At 49.5% G+C, this 14541-nt stretch overlaps 2 long non-coding RNA genes across 2 annotated transcripts; both read right to left on the minus strand.

Moving 5' to 3' along the window:
• Positions 1-5818: 5818 nt before the first annotated feature.
• Positions 5819-8486, minus strand: LOC122204124. Its single transcript, XR_006195500.1, has 3 exons — positions 8299-8486; positions 6517-6633; positions 5819-6249 (listed from the first exon to the last, which is right to left on the minus strand). It is a non-coding gene; the product is annotated as an uncharacterized LOC122204124 (long non-coding RNA).
• Positions 8487-12429: 3943 nt separating this feature from the next.
• Positions 12430-14244, minus strand: LOC122203786. Its single transcript, XR_006195333.1, has 3 exons — positions 14163-14244; positions 13838-14009; positions 12430-13155 (listed from the first exon to the last, which is right to left on the minus strand). It is a non-coding gene; the product is annotated as an uncharacterized LOC122203786 (long non-coding RNA).
• Positions 14245-14541: the final 297 nt, after the last annotated feature.

Raw genomic sequence — 14541 nt, forward strand, 5'->3', positions numbered from 1 at the left:
TTTGAAGATAAGGCCTTTACAGAAGTAATTAAGGTCAAGTGAGGTCATAAGGATGGGGCTCTGATCCAATGGGATTAGTGTCCTTCTAAGAGACACCAGAGAGCTCATTCTCTCCCGCAAAAAGGACAGGTGAACACATGGTGAGGAAGTAGCCACCTGCAAGTCTGGAAAAGAGCCCTCAGAATGAAACCTACCTTGGAGCATCTGGCTGACTCAGTCAGTGGAGTGTGAGACTCTTGATCTCGGGGTCGTGAGTTCAAGTCCCACACCGGGTGTAGAGATTGCTTAAAAATAAAATCCTAAAAAAAAAAAAAAAAAAAGAATGAAACATACCTTTCTGGCACCTTGATCTTGGACTTCCAGCCTCCAGAACTGGGAGAAATAACATTTCTGTTGCTTAAGCCACCCAGTTTGTAAATATTTGTGGAATGAATAAACAAATCCTTTTCTGCAAGTTTGAGCTCTTATGCGACGGTTTCCTTAAAGTGAACCTATCTGCATTACCATCCCAGAATATTCAGACACAGTTGAACTCCTTAAAAAAGGACCCTATTGGGGCGCCTGAGTGGCCCCGCTGGTCGAGCATCTGACTCTCGGTTTCGGCTCAGGTCATGATTTCGGGGTTCGTGGGTTTGAGCCCCACATCGGGTTCTATACTGGCAGTATGGAGCCTGCTTGAGATTCTCTCTTTTTCTCCCTGCCCCTCCCCTGCTCTCTCTCTCAAAAATAAATAAATAAACATAAAAGAAAGGAATTTAACAACAAAAATACAGTCTTAAGAGGCTGTGTGTGTGTCAACTCTTGTTTTTTTTTTTTTTTGTTTTTTTTTTTTTTTAGAATGCCCACCAGAGGGCTCCCTGAGGTCTTTCTCCTTCCAAATCATGATTGGCCCCCGGGGAAAGGACCACTACGGGAAGGAAGAGAAGCTGTGTTCTCATCGGGCTTACCCCACGGGAATAAACAAATATATAAACGAAATTGTTCAGTATGTGCTCGGTGTTGCCTGACTTCTCTCGCTCAGCATAATAACTTTGAGGTTCATTCACGTAGTTGTGCCTGAACGAATCATTTGCGAGTCATACTCGATTGCATGGAGAGAACACAGTTTATCTGTCCACTGGTTGATGGTCTCTTGGTCCACCTCTCATTTTTGGCTACTACGAACATTTGTGGCACACGTTTACATGTGGGCAGGTGTTTTCATTTGTCATGGGTAAATACCTAGAAGTGGAGTGGGAGGAGAGGGTAGTTACGTATTGAACTTTTTTTTTTTAATTTTTTTTTTAACGTTTATTTATTTTTGGGACAGAGAGAGACAGAGCATGAACGGGGGAGGGGCAGAGAGAGAGAGAGACACAGAATCGGAAACAGGCTCCAGGCTCCGAGCTGTCAGCACAGAGCCCGACGCGGGGCTTGAACTCACGAACCGCGAGATCATGACCTGAGCCGAAGTCGGACGCTTCACCGACTGAGCCACCCAGGCGCCCCAGTAAGCACTTTTTCTACGCAGAGCAAGGCTTCTTTAAAACACAGTTTCTCGGGGCACCTGCGTGGCTCAGTCAGAGGAGCATGTGACTCTTTTTTTTTTTTTTTAATTTTTTTTTTCAACGTTTTTTATTTTTTATTTTTGGGACAGAGAGAGACAGAGCATGAACGGGGGAGGAGCAGAGAGAGAGGGAGACACAGAAGCGGAAACAGGCTCCAGGATCCGGGCCATCAGCCCAGAGCCCGACGCGGGGCTCGAACTCACGGACCGCGAGATCGTGACCTGGCTGAAGTCGGACGCTTAACCGACTGAGCCACCCAGGCGCCCCAAGGAGCATGTGACTCTTGATCTCGGGGTTGGGAGTTCAAGTCCCATGTTGGGTATAGAGATGACGAAAAAGAAATAAACGAAAAAAGATGAGGAGGGAAAGAGTATGAATAATCACACCTAGGTAATAATAAATTAGCTCATCTCACCCTCATATAAACCCCAAGGGATTATAAAGATCTTTAACCAAATTGCAGGGAGGAAGAAACAGGCTCGGAGAGAAAATGACCTGCCCCAGGTTACACAGCCAGATCCAGGATTTGAATCCAGACCCCCCCTGGTTCAAAAGTTTGTGTTTGCTCCTCTCCTACAGACGCCACTGTTTTGGATGCCATGATCTTAGAAGATCCCCACCTCGCTCCAGAGGTAACAAAAGTGGGGGTGGGGGCGGGGGGGGGGGTGGCGAGGGAAATTAGGGCCTTTTCGCCAGGAAGAGAAAACTAGCAGTGGTGTGAAAATAGTCTTCAGACATTTGAGGGACTGTATTTGGCCCAGAACACATCATTTTTTTTAACTCTCCCTTCCTCTAGATGATAAAAATGTTTTCTACTAATCGTGAGATAATCGACAAAGATCATCATTTCTCGATTCATTCTTTCATTTTAAAACAGTCAACAGTTAGGAAGTAGGAATCCATTTCAATTTTAAAGACACTGTTGAATTGAGTGAAAACACCATACGTGAACTAAAATCAGCACTGACCACCAAGAGTGTTACATCTTGCTGTTCACACGGTGCTTCGCAGTGTTAAATGTTAGAAACAAAAATTCCAAGTGGCCACGTAAAATGACCGAATTCGAGGTAGGCTGAGTTCTGTTTCTTCGTCTGTATAGTCACTGTATTCTGCTTTTTTTTTTTTTTTTAACCCAATGACTTTATATTATTACAAACTTACTCTTGAAACCAAGATAACTGAGACCAGCCATGCCACCAGCTGTATAACTGGAATTCTCCGAATTAACTTCCCTACGAGTACTCTACGATGTTTATTTAAAAAAAAAAAAAAAAAGTAAGTTATTTCAAAGTGCTAGTTTTACGTTTATATTACTTGTGTTCTATTTTTAAAAAGTTTTTTTTAACGTTAATGTATTATTGAGAGACAGAGACAGGGCAGAGAGAAGAGGAGACAGAATCCGAAGCAGGCTCCAGGCTCTGAGCGGTCAGCACAGAGCCGGACGCGGGGCTCGAACTCACAAATCTCGAGATCATGACCTGAGCCCAAGTCGCGCTTAACGGACTGAGCCACCCAGGCGCCCCTACTTGTGTTCTATTTTAATTTATAGTGTGCATTTGTTATATAATCATTTATATTATTAGAACCCAGCAGTAATTAAAGCAATTGTTTATTTTATTTTTTAAAGATTTTATGTAGAAATTTTTTTAATGTTTACTTATTTTTTTAATTTTTTAAATTCCTTTTTTTAATGTTTATTTATTTTTGAGAGAGACAGAGACAGAGCTTGAGCGGGGGAGGGGCAGAGAGAGAGGGAGACACAGAATCCGAAGCGGGCTCCAGGCTCCGAGCCGTCGGCCCAGAGCCCCACGCGGGGCTTGAACCCACTGACCGTGAGATCATGGCCTGAGCCGAAGTCGGACGCCCAACCGACCGAACCACCCAGGCGCCCCTTTAAAGATTTTATTTTTAAGTAATCCCTGCATTACTTATCTCGAGCTCACAACCCCGAGGTCAAGGGTCGCAGGCTCCACCTTGACTGAGCCAGCCGGAAGCCCCAGCAGCAACTGTTTTCAGAACAATTAAACCAACTCAGAGGGGAAAGTATTTTATCACTCGCATTGGTGAGAACTTCTGCTGCATTTTGGCAATAAAAAACTGCTACTGTACTTTGATAAAAACTAACTTTGAGCTGGTTTCCCATTATGTTAAAATTCTCTACACGAAATGTTCCCCTTTGTTGATAGCTGTTCCCATTGCCCCGCCAGTTGTACGTGACCGGTCCCATGGACGAGAGACTGGCCATCTCGGGTGGCATAGAGGGTAGGACCCAGGTGGGTGGCTGTGTATAGCTGTGCAACCTTGACTTTCCTGAACCTCAGTTTCATCATGGCTAAAATGAGCATTTCATAACATCTCTTTTAGGGGCGCCTGGGTGGCTCGGTCGGTTGGGTGTCTGACTTCGGCTCAGGTCATGATCTCGCGGTCTGTGAGTTCGAGCCCCGTGTCGGGCTCTGTGCTGACGGCTCAGAGCCTGGAGCCTGTTTCGGATTCTCTGTCTCCCTCTCTCTCTGCCCCTCCCCTGTTCACGTGCTGTCTCTCTCTGTCTCAAAAATAAATAAACGTTAAAAAAAATTAAAAAAAAAATAACATCTCTTTTAAAGGACAGCTGTGAGGGGCACTTGGGTGGCTCAGTCTGTTAAGCGTTCTCCTTCGGCTCAGGGCATGATCTCGCGGTTCGTGGGTTCAAGTCCCGCATCAGCCTCTGTGCTTGCCAGCTCGGAGCCTGGAGCCTGCTTCATTCATATTCTGTGTCTCCCTCTCTCTCTCTGCTTCTCCCCTGCTCCTGCTCTGTCTCTCTCTCCCTCAAAAATAAATGACAAACATTTTTAAAAATTAAAAAAAAAATTTTTTTAAGAAAAAACCAGAATTTTTTCTTTAATTTATAAATAAACAAATAAAGGACAGCTGTGAGATCCAATGGCCTAGTGCACGTGTAGATGCTTGCTCTGTCCATTGGGTTGATCCCTTTCCTTTGGGGGTCATAACAGAAGAGACTCCGGTCTTACTGATCTTTACCGCAGATGGGGACTCCTGAGTCCATACTGTCCTTGTCATCTTATTACCCACAGCGTGACTTGCAGTCCCAGTGACGAGGGCTTTCTTTCCCTCTCCCTGACCTCATGCCGCCTCACCTACCTTCCTCCGAAAGCCACCCACACGCCTGGACCTTGAGTATGGTGGTGAAGACCTTTCCTTAAGGCAGTGGTTCTCCAGTTTGAGCCTGCTTCAGAATCCCCTGCAGGGCTTAGGAAACGCTGGCTCCCTGGGTTGGCTGGAAGATTTGCATTTCTAACAGGTTCTCAGGTGAGGCGGATGCCGCTGGTCCTCACCTGCATTTTGTGAACCACTGGCCTAAGTCAATTGTGGTAATTCTTTCTCCTTTCGCCCTCGATCAATCGCCCTCGATCAATCGATTCAGAGCTGGCCGAACCAAAACGGTGTAAGCAGCTCCTCCCTCTGCTTCTTCCCCCACTAGGCCAACATGCCTCAGTGAGTGGTGGCAGCCACTTTGTCACCATGAGGGGAATCGCCAATCAGGGAGGCTCGTGCTATGGACGGCTGAGAAGGAATATGGCGAGAACCTGAGGTCCTAATGATGCCATGGAGTTGTCCTTAGCTGCCCTAGGGAAGGCTATGGATGGATAAGTTTTCTGGGGAGAAGATGGAGAATTGATTTGATTTGATTTGATTTGAGGTTTGTTTGTTTGTTTAATTTATTTATAATCCCAAGCAGGTTCCACGCTCCACACGGAGCCAGACTTGGGGTTTGATCTCACGATCAAGAGATCATGACCTGAGATCATGACCCGAGCTGAAATCAAGAGCCAGATGCTTAACTTGACTGAGCCACCCAGGCGCCCTGGAGAATTTTAATCCAGGCTAAAAATCATCCTTTATAGCTTTAACTTTGCTTCCCTTGTTTCCAGAACTACACTTTTGATCAGCCTTGGCCTTTTCATTTTTTTTTTTTTCCATTTCCCCGTTCGTTCCTGAAATATAAAAAGGGCAAAAGTGAGGGTGGCCTGGGGACCCCCAAACTTGCAGCCGGTGTGAGATGAGGGTGGTCTTGTGGAAGATTGTGTCCCTCTCCTTGAGTTTTGCCAACTCATTGCAGAAGGGTCTGGCTGTCCACCTAAAATAACACCTCCTTTCCTTGCAATTTGGGGCAGGTATGAATTTCCACCAAAGATGCTAGGGAACAACACTTTATTTTTCTGAAATTTTCCAATTATTCCTGACCCAAGACTTGTCTGTGTTCAGAGGGCGGCGTTTCATGCTGGGTCATAACTCGGCTTCTTCTTTTCAGTCTGGTACAAAGGTTGCGGGATTTTTGGTTGAGGGGGCCTTCCGGCCTTTGGTCTACACTGGTTACGCTAATATGCCCTCTGTTCAAGCCTGTGGAACTCCCCCCCTGCCCCAAGGCTGGCAAGACCCTGTGCCAAGCTTTGGTGCAGGTGTCTTGGTTCAGACCGGCCGCTCCTACCCAGGATCAAGCCTCCTGGGGTTTTGCCTCCATAGCCGATCCTCAGGCCCCCCAAATCTTGGGATAGCTTCCACTCCCCAGAGGATGGGCTCTGTGTCAGCCATCGTCTCTCCCAGCTCCTTCTCCCGCCAACCTGCCTGGAGGGTCCCGCGTAATCTCCTTTCAACGGGCCTTTAGAACCGGCGCTGGCCTCTCTTCTCTGTGGGGGGCGTGACCCTGGAGTTGTGCAAAATGGCAGCCCTGTGATGTTCCCTTCCTCCCCGCCCGCCTACTTCTGTCTCCTACCTTTGCACAGCTCCCGGCCTCCCCTCCTCCTGCCACTCTGGCCATCACCCATTTCTGTAAAGGTGTCAGAGTCCCCACCGAAGCCCCTTTTTGTAAATTGCTAAGTGCGCAGTTCTGGGAGTCTGCTGACTATCAAAAGCCTTTCTTCTCAGAGTTTCTGCTGACTCGCAGAGGGGAACAGAGGGACTTTGGTCTCACCATCTGTTGACTCCTCTGGGGGCAGGAGCGCGGGGAGGATGGGGTCGGCTGGAGCGACGGGGGTTTCCATGCCAGAGAGGGGCGGCCAGTCTTCTCTCAGTGTATTTACAATCAAACCTATCTCAAACCACAGAGATTAATTTCCTTCTGAAAACATTCCCCCCAGTCTTCTGCTTGGAAATTAATATTTCCCCAAGTCACAGCATTTTGATTCCATTTCAGGAGAACCGGTAACCCTGACCTTATTATGCTAAGGGAACATTCCCCCTCCCTGCTTGGGGTCACATTACAAAGACTTCTCACATCAGCTGCTCACAGTTAAGGGGCCATGCCCAAATGGCTCCTCTGTCTTTGTGCGTGTGTGTGTGTGTGTGTGTGTGTGTGTGTGTGTGTTTCCCTGGCTACGGAAGGGGCAGAGGTCAATCTGGTTTGACCAGGCCACACTGGTGCACTGCGTCTGGCACATAGTAAGCGCGGAATAAATGGAGGTGTTATTGTTATCATTTGTAGCTAGTTACGCATCCAATATGCTTTGTTTCCATTTTTCCTTAGTAACAGGATCCTGATCTTGTCTAAAGGCCTATCCCTGCTTCTCTTACATCTAGGTGTGGCCACGTGACTGCATTTTGTTCAGTGAACTGTAGGTAGATGTACTGTGTGAGACTCTAGGAGTCTCAGCCTTTAATTCGGTTCTGACGCTAACTACCCAGGGTTGGTGCAGACCCCATAGACTAAGGGCTTAGTCCCGCGATACTGCCCCCACCTCGGACACCAGTCACAGGTACTGGGTTCCCAGGGTACCCACGCTTCTGTCCGGCTTGGCCTCAAATCAGAAGCTCCCAGGACCCTGTCCTTAGGCTCAGTATTCTGTTGTAACAGCTCATAGGATTCAGGGAAACATTTTACTCACTATCACTGGTTTATTGGAAAGGATATTATAAACGATGCATGTAAGCAGCCAGAGGAAGAGGGACATAGGGCGGGATTTGAAATGGTCCCAAGTACAGAAGCTTCTGTCCCCATGGAGTTGGGGGGCACCACCTTTGTGGTGCATGGATATGTTCACCAACCCGCCAAGCTCTCCCAACGCTCTCTCGTTTAGGGTTTTAATGGAGGTTTCGTTATGTAGGTATGGGTGGTTGAATCATTGGCCTTTGAGGATTAGCTCAGTGGGCAGCCCCTCGTCCCTCCTCAGAGGTCAGGGGTGGGGGTGAGGAAGGTGGGGCTGAAATTTCCAATCCTCTAATCCTGAGTTGGTCTTTCTGGTGATGAGCCCCCATAGTGCCCCTCCTCCCCCTCCTCTCCCCCCACCCCCGCTCCCCCCCAGCCATCAGTCATCTCCTTAACATACAAAAAGACAGTTTTATCACTCTGGAGATTCCAAAGATCTTGGAAGGTCTGAAGTCTGGAACCCAGGACTAAGGTCAAAGATTGTAACAGAAGATATTCCTATCACCCCATCACTCCGTTTTACAAGGATTTAGGGGCTCTGTGCCAGAATCCAGGGACGAGGACCAAATATATTTTTCTTACATCATCAAAATCACAGTCACCTCGGGGCACCTGGGTGGCTCAGTCAGTTAAGCATCCAGCTTCCGCTCAGGTCACGATCTCACGGCTTGTGACTTTGAGCCCCGCGTCGGGCTCTGTGCTGACAGCTCAGAGCCTGGAGCCTGCTTCCGATTCTGTGTCTCCCTCTCTCTCTGCTCCTACCCAGCTCGTGCTCTGTCTCTCTCTCTCAAAAATAAACATTAAAAAAAATTTTTTTAAAATCATAGTCACCTCCATTGTGTGGTGGTCTGGTCTGCCCTGCAGCGGTGATCTCCAGTCTCCACTCTGCTCTGTGTCCCGGGGAGTCTTCCTGTCCCTGGTGGTTGCCTGGGGCAGGTGGGGAGACCACACTGGAGTGGAGGTGGAGGTATTTGCTGCCCTCCCACCTCCTGGCTTGGAGTCACCTGGTTCCGGCCTCTCAGGACAGCCCTTTCCAAAGCACTGAAGGCCATTCCCACCCCTCACGTGTCCAGGTTGCCGACCAGCCCCAGCCCCAGCCCCCACCCAGATACTCCGTCCCTCGGGTTTTTCTACATCTCCCACTTTGGTAAAGAGCCCCTTTACGGAAAGTCTCATCATCTAATTTGAGAATGGCAGCTGGATCCTGCCAAGGTGCCGTAAACATGAAACAGCACAAAAGAGAGGACTTCATCCCACCTTGTCCTCCAGTCCTTGGGTTCCCCGCCCCCCCGAAACAACCAGTGTTCCCAGGCTCCTTTGTCTCCATCCACCCAGAAACAGAATCACTGGCTTTTGGTTTATTTGTCCTGGATCATCAATGACTCGCAAAGCGTGAGGCCCACCGAGGCATGTGAATGGATGTGACTCCAATGCCAGACCCCGGGGACACCTGCTTGAGTTTGATGGAGTGGTTCCTTCATGTCCCTTCTCCTCACAGGGGCTCCGTTTTCAGTGGGTGGAGTCCAGAAGCTATGGCTTTCTGGAATTGCCCATGTCCTGTATTGAGGCTGTGACTAATTGACTTTTGTCCATCAGCGATGCCAGGGCATCGGCGCTTCCTGGTCCCCCGAATTCAGGTGCATGGGGGCCAATCTGGGAAAACTTGTAGGGCGAGGACTCTCGCCTGCACCTGCTTCCCACCCCTCAGCTGCTTTTTGGACTTGCTCAGCTGATTGGTCGACTTTTCTCCAAAGCAGCCAAGGGCCAATGTTTGTGACTCCCGAGGGACACGGTAGTTTCGTCACCCTGAGGCCATTTCATCCTGGGGCTCAGAGCCAGGCTTCCTGGGCTCCAATTTCAGCTGTCACTTCTAGCTGGGAGACCTTGGGCAAGTTGCTTAACCTCTCTGGGCCTGTCTCCTCATCTGTGAAAGGGGGAGAATAATACAACCTATTTCACAGGGTTATTGTGAGGGTTGAAGGAGCCGATAAAGTAAAGCACTAAACGTGAGGCTTGGCACATGGTACATATTAGCTATTTTTGCTGGGACGAAAACCAACACGTCAACGCCTGCTTGTCGTATAGATTAGTTCACTGAATTTATCTTATTGAATTATCCCACCCACCCTGGGAGGCCCACATCATGCCTACTTTGCAGGTAAGGAAACTGAGGCTCGACCTGCTTCTGGGACTTGTTCAGCCACACAGCTGGTACATAGAAGAGCTTTGCAACAGTTTACTCTGCGGCCAGGACCTTCGCCTTGCCCTGGGGCGGCCGAGCGAAGTCCTGGCTAATGTATTCATTTGCTTACTCTGATTCCTGTCTTTGTATTCTAGAAAGTGTCCCTGGGCTTCGGCTTTGCTCCTAAGGGGGGCAGAAGCCACATCTGAGACACCCGGGCAGCTGTGTGAGGCAGTTTCTTCTCCAACTTGCTTGATCCCGAGAAAATGGCCCAAGGTCTTGTTCAGAGAAGAGATTCTCTGTCATTTCTGCCAGAGTCCGATTCAGGAACAATGCGGGCTGGGCCCTGGAATCCGGACCTCTTTTACTCTGGGACTGGGGAGTTCATAGGAGATTTTTTTTTTTTTTTGGCAATTTTTGCTGCGTGGAAGTAGAGCGCCCTCTGCTGTCAATGAGGAGGATGACATCGAAACAGACGAAGGCACTCTGAACAGGGCTCCCCCACACCCCCTCTTCCACTGGTGTTTTTCGGCCTCACCTCTTTGTTCTACCCTGAAGGGCCCCTATGTGCCCATATCAGAACCGGGCAGGGGCAAGGGGGGTAAAAAGGTCAGGGTTCTCCTGCTTTCGCAGAGTTTACAATCTAATTTCACTGACAAGGTATCTTCAGAAAATCCTAGGAAACAGGTTCAGAAATCGTACTGGACTCCATCCCACGGGTACTGCCTGGGCATGTGCTGTGTATAGACCCCAGGAGTGTAGAATCAGAATGTATGAGCTCTGGGTGCCCAGTTGTAGACATACCGTGGGCTTTGCCACCAGGTGGGGATCCAGAGCCGAACACCTGAGATGGGGAACAAAACCCTGGGTGCCACCATAGCCTGGGGAGCCTGGCTCTTTGGCAAGGGGGTGGGGGGGGGGTAGGTAGGAGTTACCAATCAAATAAAAATAACTTTATATTAGGGCGTCTGGTTGGCTCAGTTGGTAGAACATGCAACTCTTGATCTCAGGAGGTCCTGAGTTCAAGCCACATGTTGGGTGTAGATAATACTTTTAAAAAATTTTATTATTTTGGGGCACCTGGGTGGCTCAGTCGGTTAAGCGTCCGACTTCAGCTCCGGTCATGATCTCGAGGTCATTGAGTTCGAGCCCCGCGTCGGGCTCTGTGCTGACAGCTCGGAGCCTGGAGCCTGGTTTGGATTCTGTGTCTCCCTCTCTCTCTGTCCCTCCCCCACTCGCGCTCTGGCTCTCAAAAAAAAAAAAAAAAAAGAATAAACATTAAAAGAAATTTTAAAACATTTATTATTTTAAAAATGTTTATTTGTTTTTGAGAGAGAGAGAGACAGACAGAGAGAGATCAGGGGAGGGGCAGTGAGAGAGGGAGACAGAATCCCAAGCAGGCTCCGTGCTGTCAGTGCAGAGCCTGACGTGGGGCTTGAACTCACGAACCATGAGATCATGACCTGAGCTGAAACCAAGAGTTGGACGCTTAACCGACGGAGCCACCCAGGCGCCCCCCAACAACATTCTTTTTGATATAAAAAGTAAATATTCATGTTAAACTATTCAAATCATACAGAAAAGAATAAGCAAGAGAGTAAAAATTACCTGAAATCCCACTATCTAGAGATAACTGCAGATATATCTTTGGAGACCATCTTCCCATAACCGCTCACCGTGGTTTATACCGACACACGTCCACGCACCAAATCACTTCATTTTACATGTGGTGTCTTTTTTTTTTTAAGTTATTTATTTATTTATTTAAGGGCTTACCTATTTGGGCCACACTCCGGATCTACTAAAAATCAAACCCTTTGAATGTGCAGTCAGGAACCTGTATTTCTAACCCTCAGTCCGGGGTATCCTGGTCCTGCTCCAGGGAGGTAGGGAAGGCTGGCTAGTGAAGGCTTCTGTTGCTAATGGCAATAGGAGGGGTCAGAAGGAGGCCCGGGAGGATCTTCAGGACAGGTTAACAGGTGGAGGTGTCCAGGTAGAGGAAACAGCTTGTGCAAGAGCGTAGATGTGAGAGTTGCAGATGTGCTCCGGAAGTGGCCGATAGTGTGGCTGGAGTTGAGGTAAGGACGGCCTTGAATGCCAGAATCAGGGCTTAGCAGTCAAAGGGGATGGGTGACAGGGCCTCTTATGGGAAGAACTTCTGCAAAAGAAGAGAAAGCCTGGCCAAGGGGAGGGGGGCACTCGTGTTCATAACCATGTGACAACACTCTTTCGGTGGGGGGTGTGCTTACAACGTGCCGGTCACAGTGCCTCCTGTGTATTATCTCATTAATCTTCCTGCCAACTCACAGGGCAGATGGTATTTTCACCTCCACGTCAGCGAAGAGGAAACCGAGGCACAGAGATGTTAAGCAAGTGGCCCAAGGTCACACAGCTGGTAAGTGGCAGAGCCAGGCTCAAACCCAGGCAGCCACGAGTGGAGTCCGTGCTCTTGACCACTGTTTTATTCCTTGGCACCTTAGTCTCTTCATCTGCAAAACCAGCTCGAAAGTGTCAAGGCCGAGAGGCAGAATTGCCCAGAACCACCACCACCACCACCAAAGTAACAGTAACAGGGGTTTGGTGAGAGCAAACTGCCTCAAAAAAAAAGGTAGCGGGGCACCTGGGTGGCTCGGTCGGTTGAGTGTCTGACTTCGGCTCAGGTCATGATCTCAGGGTTCATGAGTTCGAGCCCCTCATTGGGCTCACTGCTGCCAGCATGGAGCCTGCTTTGGATCTTCTGTCCCCCTCTCTCTCTGCTCCTCCCCCGGCTCATGCTCTCGTGAGTGCACATGCTCTCTTTTTCTCTCTCTCTCTCAAAAGAAAAAAAAAGGTAGCATGGAAGAGTGGTTAGAGCTTGGACTCTGGCATTCGGGGGACTTGGATTCAAATCCTGGCTCTGCTATGCACCAGCTGGACAGGTTACATATCTTCCTAGAGCCCTGGTTTCCTCAGCTGTAAAATGGGATAGACGTCCCTACCTCCTGAGGCTGTTGAGGTGTTAAAGGAGAAAGTGGACGAACATTGCATACGCCAGCCACTGTTCAATAAGGGCTAAAGGGTAGAGGGGCTGGGAGGAAGAAGAGTCTGAGTCTGAATAGAGGGGGACCCTGAGATGGGGGTGGTAACTGATTTCCAAGAGAGCGCGGAGACTGGCTGAAAGGGCACCCCTCTTGTGCTGTCTCTGATGGCCAAGGGGGAAGCCTTATGCCTTCCCTGAACTTTGGCCTTGCAAATCGCTGCTCGCCGAGTGGGGCAGAATGGCGATAAAGCTCACAGCTACTGAGCTGAGTGTACTGAGTACCTACCGCGTCCACGTCGCTCGGTTATTAGGTGGGCAGGTCTCAGCCTGCGCGCAGGTGCCCCAGGGGACCGCAGACCCTTTCAGAAGCTTTTTGAGAGGTCCACAGCGACACCTGCCGGACACCTTGAAAACTGCTAGCTCTAGGTAGTTCGCATTTTCAATGTCGGAGCTTCATTCCTTCGGATGATGTTGCAACTCGGTAGAGCTGGGTTGATGGCAGTTTCGATAAAAAACAAGTATAATGCGAAAATTACTGTGGAGCAGGAAATTAGGATGGTAATGACCAATCTAATTCCAAGGGTTGAGTTGTTGAGAGTCCAACAAGCTCTCATTCCATTAGGGTGTACTTAGGATTATTCAGGAAGGAACTAAAATATTACTCTTTCTTTCAGCTTTTGTGTATTTTGCAAGTGGCTACTAAGTTGTTAGAACATGCAGATTTAAGAGTTGTTTTGACCTTAGGGGCGCCTGGGTGGCTCGGTCAGTCAGGCGTCCTACTTGGGCTCAGGTCACGATCTCACGGTTGGTGGGTTCGAGCCCCACATCAGGCTCTGTGCTGACAGCTCAGAGCCTGGAGCCGCTTCAGATTCGGTGTCTCCCTCTCTCTCTGCCCCTCCCCTGCTTGTGCTCTGCCTCTCTCTCTCCACAATAAATAAACATTAAACAAAATTTTTTAAAAAGGGTCGTTTTGACCTAATACTTACTAAACGTAACGGCTAGGTTTGATTTTGGTTTTGATGTTTTGTTTTGTTTCGCACGGGTGGGAGTAGTAGGTGCCCTGAAAAAATTTCTGAGACCCCGGGGGTGCCTCAAACCAAGAAAGTTTGGGATCTCTGCATTGCGCGCTTTACGAAAAGTCATCTTAAGCAACCCTAGGAGACCCATACCTCGTCTAGAAAGGCTAAGGTGGCCTGAGGCCAGCCAGGGGTGGGGGTCGGAGTGCGGTCAGTGACAAAGTAGGTCCTGTGTCATTCTCTAGAAGGCGAACAGCTCCTCAATTTAGCTTTATCTCCCGATTGTGGGGAAGGGCAGCCCTTTCTGCTCGTTGTTCCTTCGTCCCTGTGGAAAAGCAGGGTCAGGTTCGTGACGTTTCCCTTCTTATTCACACCAGGGAGCCCTACTCAGGGGACCCAGGACAGCAGCCTCTGTGGGTACTGGGACCGGAAGCTCCCTGGAGGCTCTGCCACCCCATCCCCCCCGCCCCCAACCCACCTTCAGTTCAGAGTCCCAGGCTCAGCCGCCAGGCTGCGCAGCACACAGCAGTTAGAATTCAAAAGTGGTTCGAAGAATCCAGGCCCCGCCCTCCCGGTCCCTCCTGGGTGAAAGGTCACCACGGGGAGCTGCAGGTGGCCTCCCGGCAGGGGATAGCGGCCAGGAAAACCATGAGATCATGAAGGGGCAGCACACAGCATCCTGCCCTTCAGCTTGGACTTGAGAACCCGGCCCCGCCCCCGCAGCGAGCTGCCCGCTCCCCAGAACAACCTGCATCGGAGGAGAAGCCCTGGAGGAAAGGCGGGGTCCCACTTTCCCAAGGGGCAACTGCCAGCCTCATCCTGCGCAGGCGGGCTGTTGGCTCTGGGGGACTCTGAAC

Source organism: Panthera leo, chromosome D3 (assembly GCF_018350215.1).
Source record: "Panthera leo isolate Ple1 chromosome D3, P.leo_Ple1_pat1.1, whole genome shotgun sequence".
NCBI lineage: Eukaryota > Metazoa > Chordata > Mammalia > Carnivora > Felidae > Panthera > Panthera leo.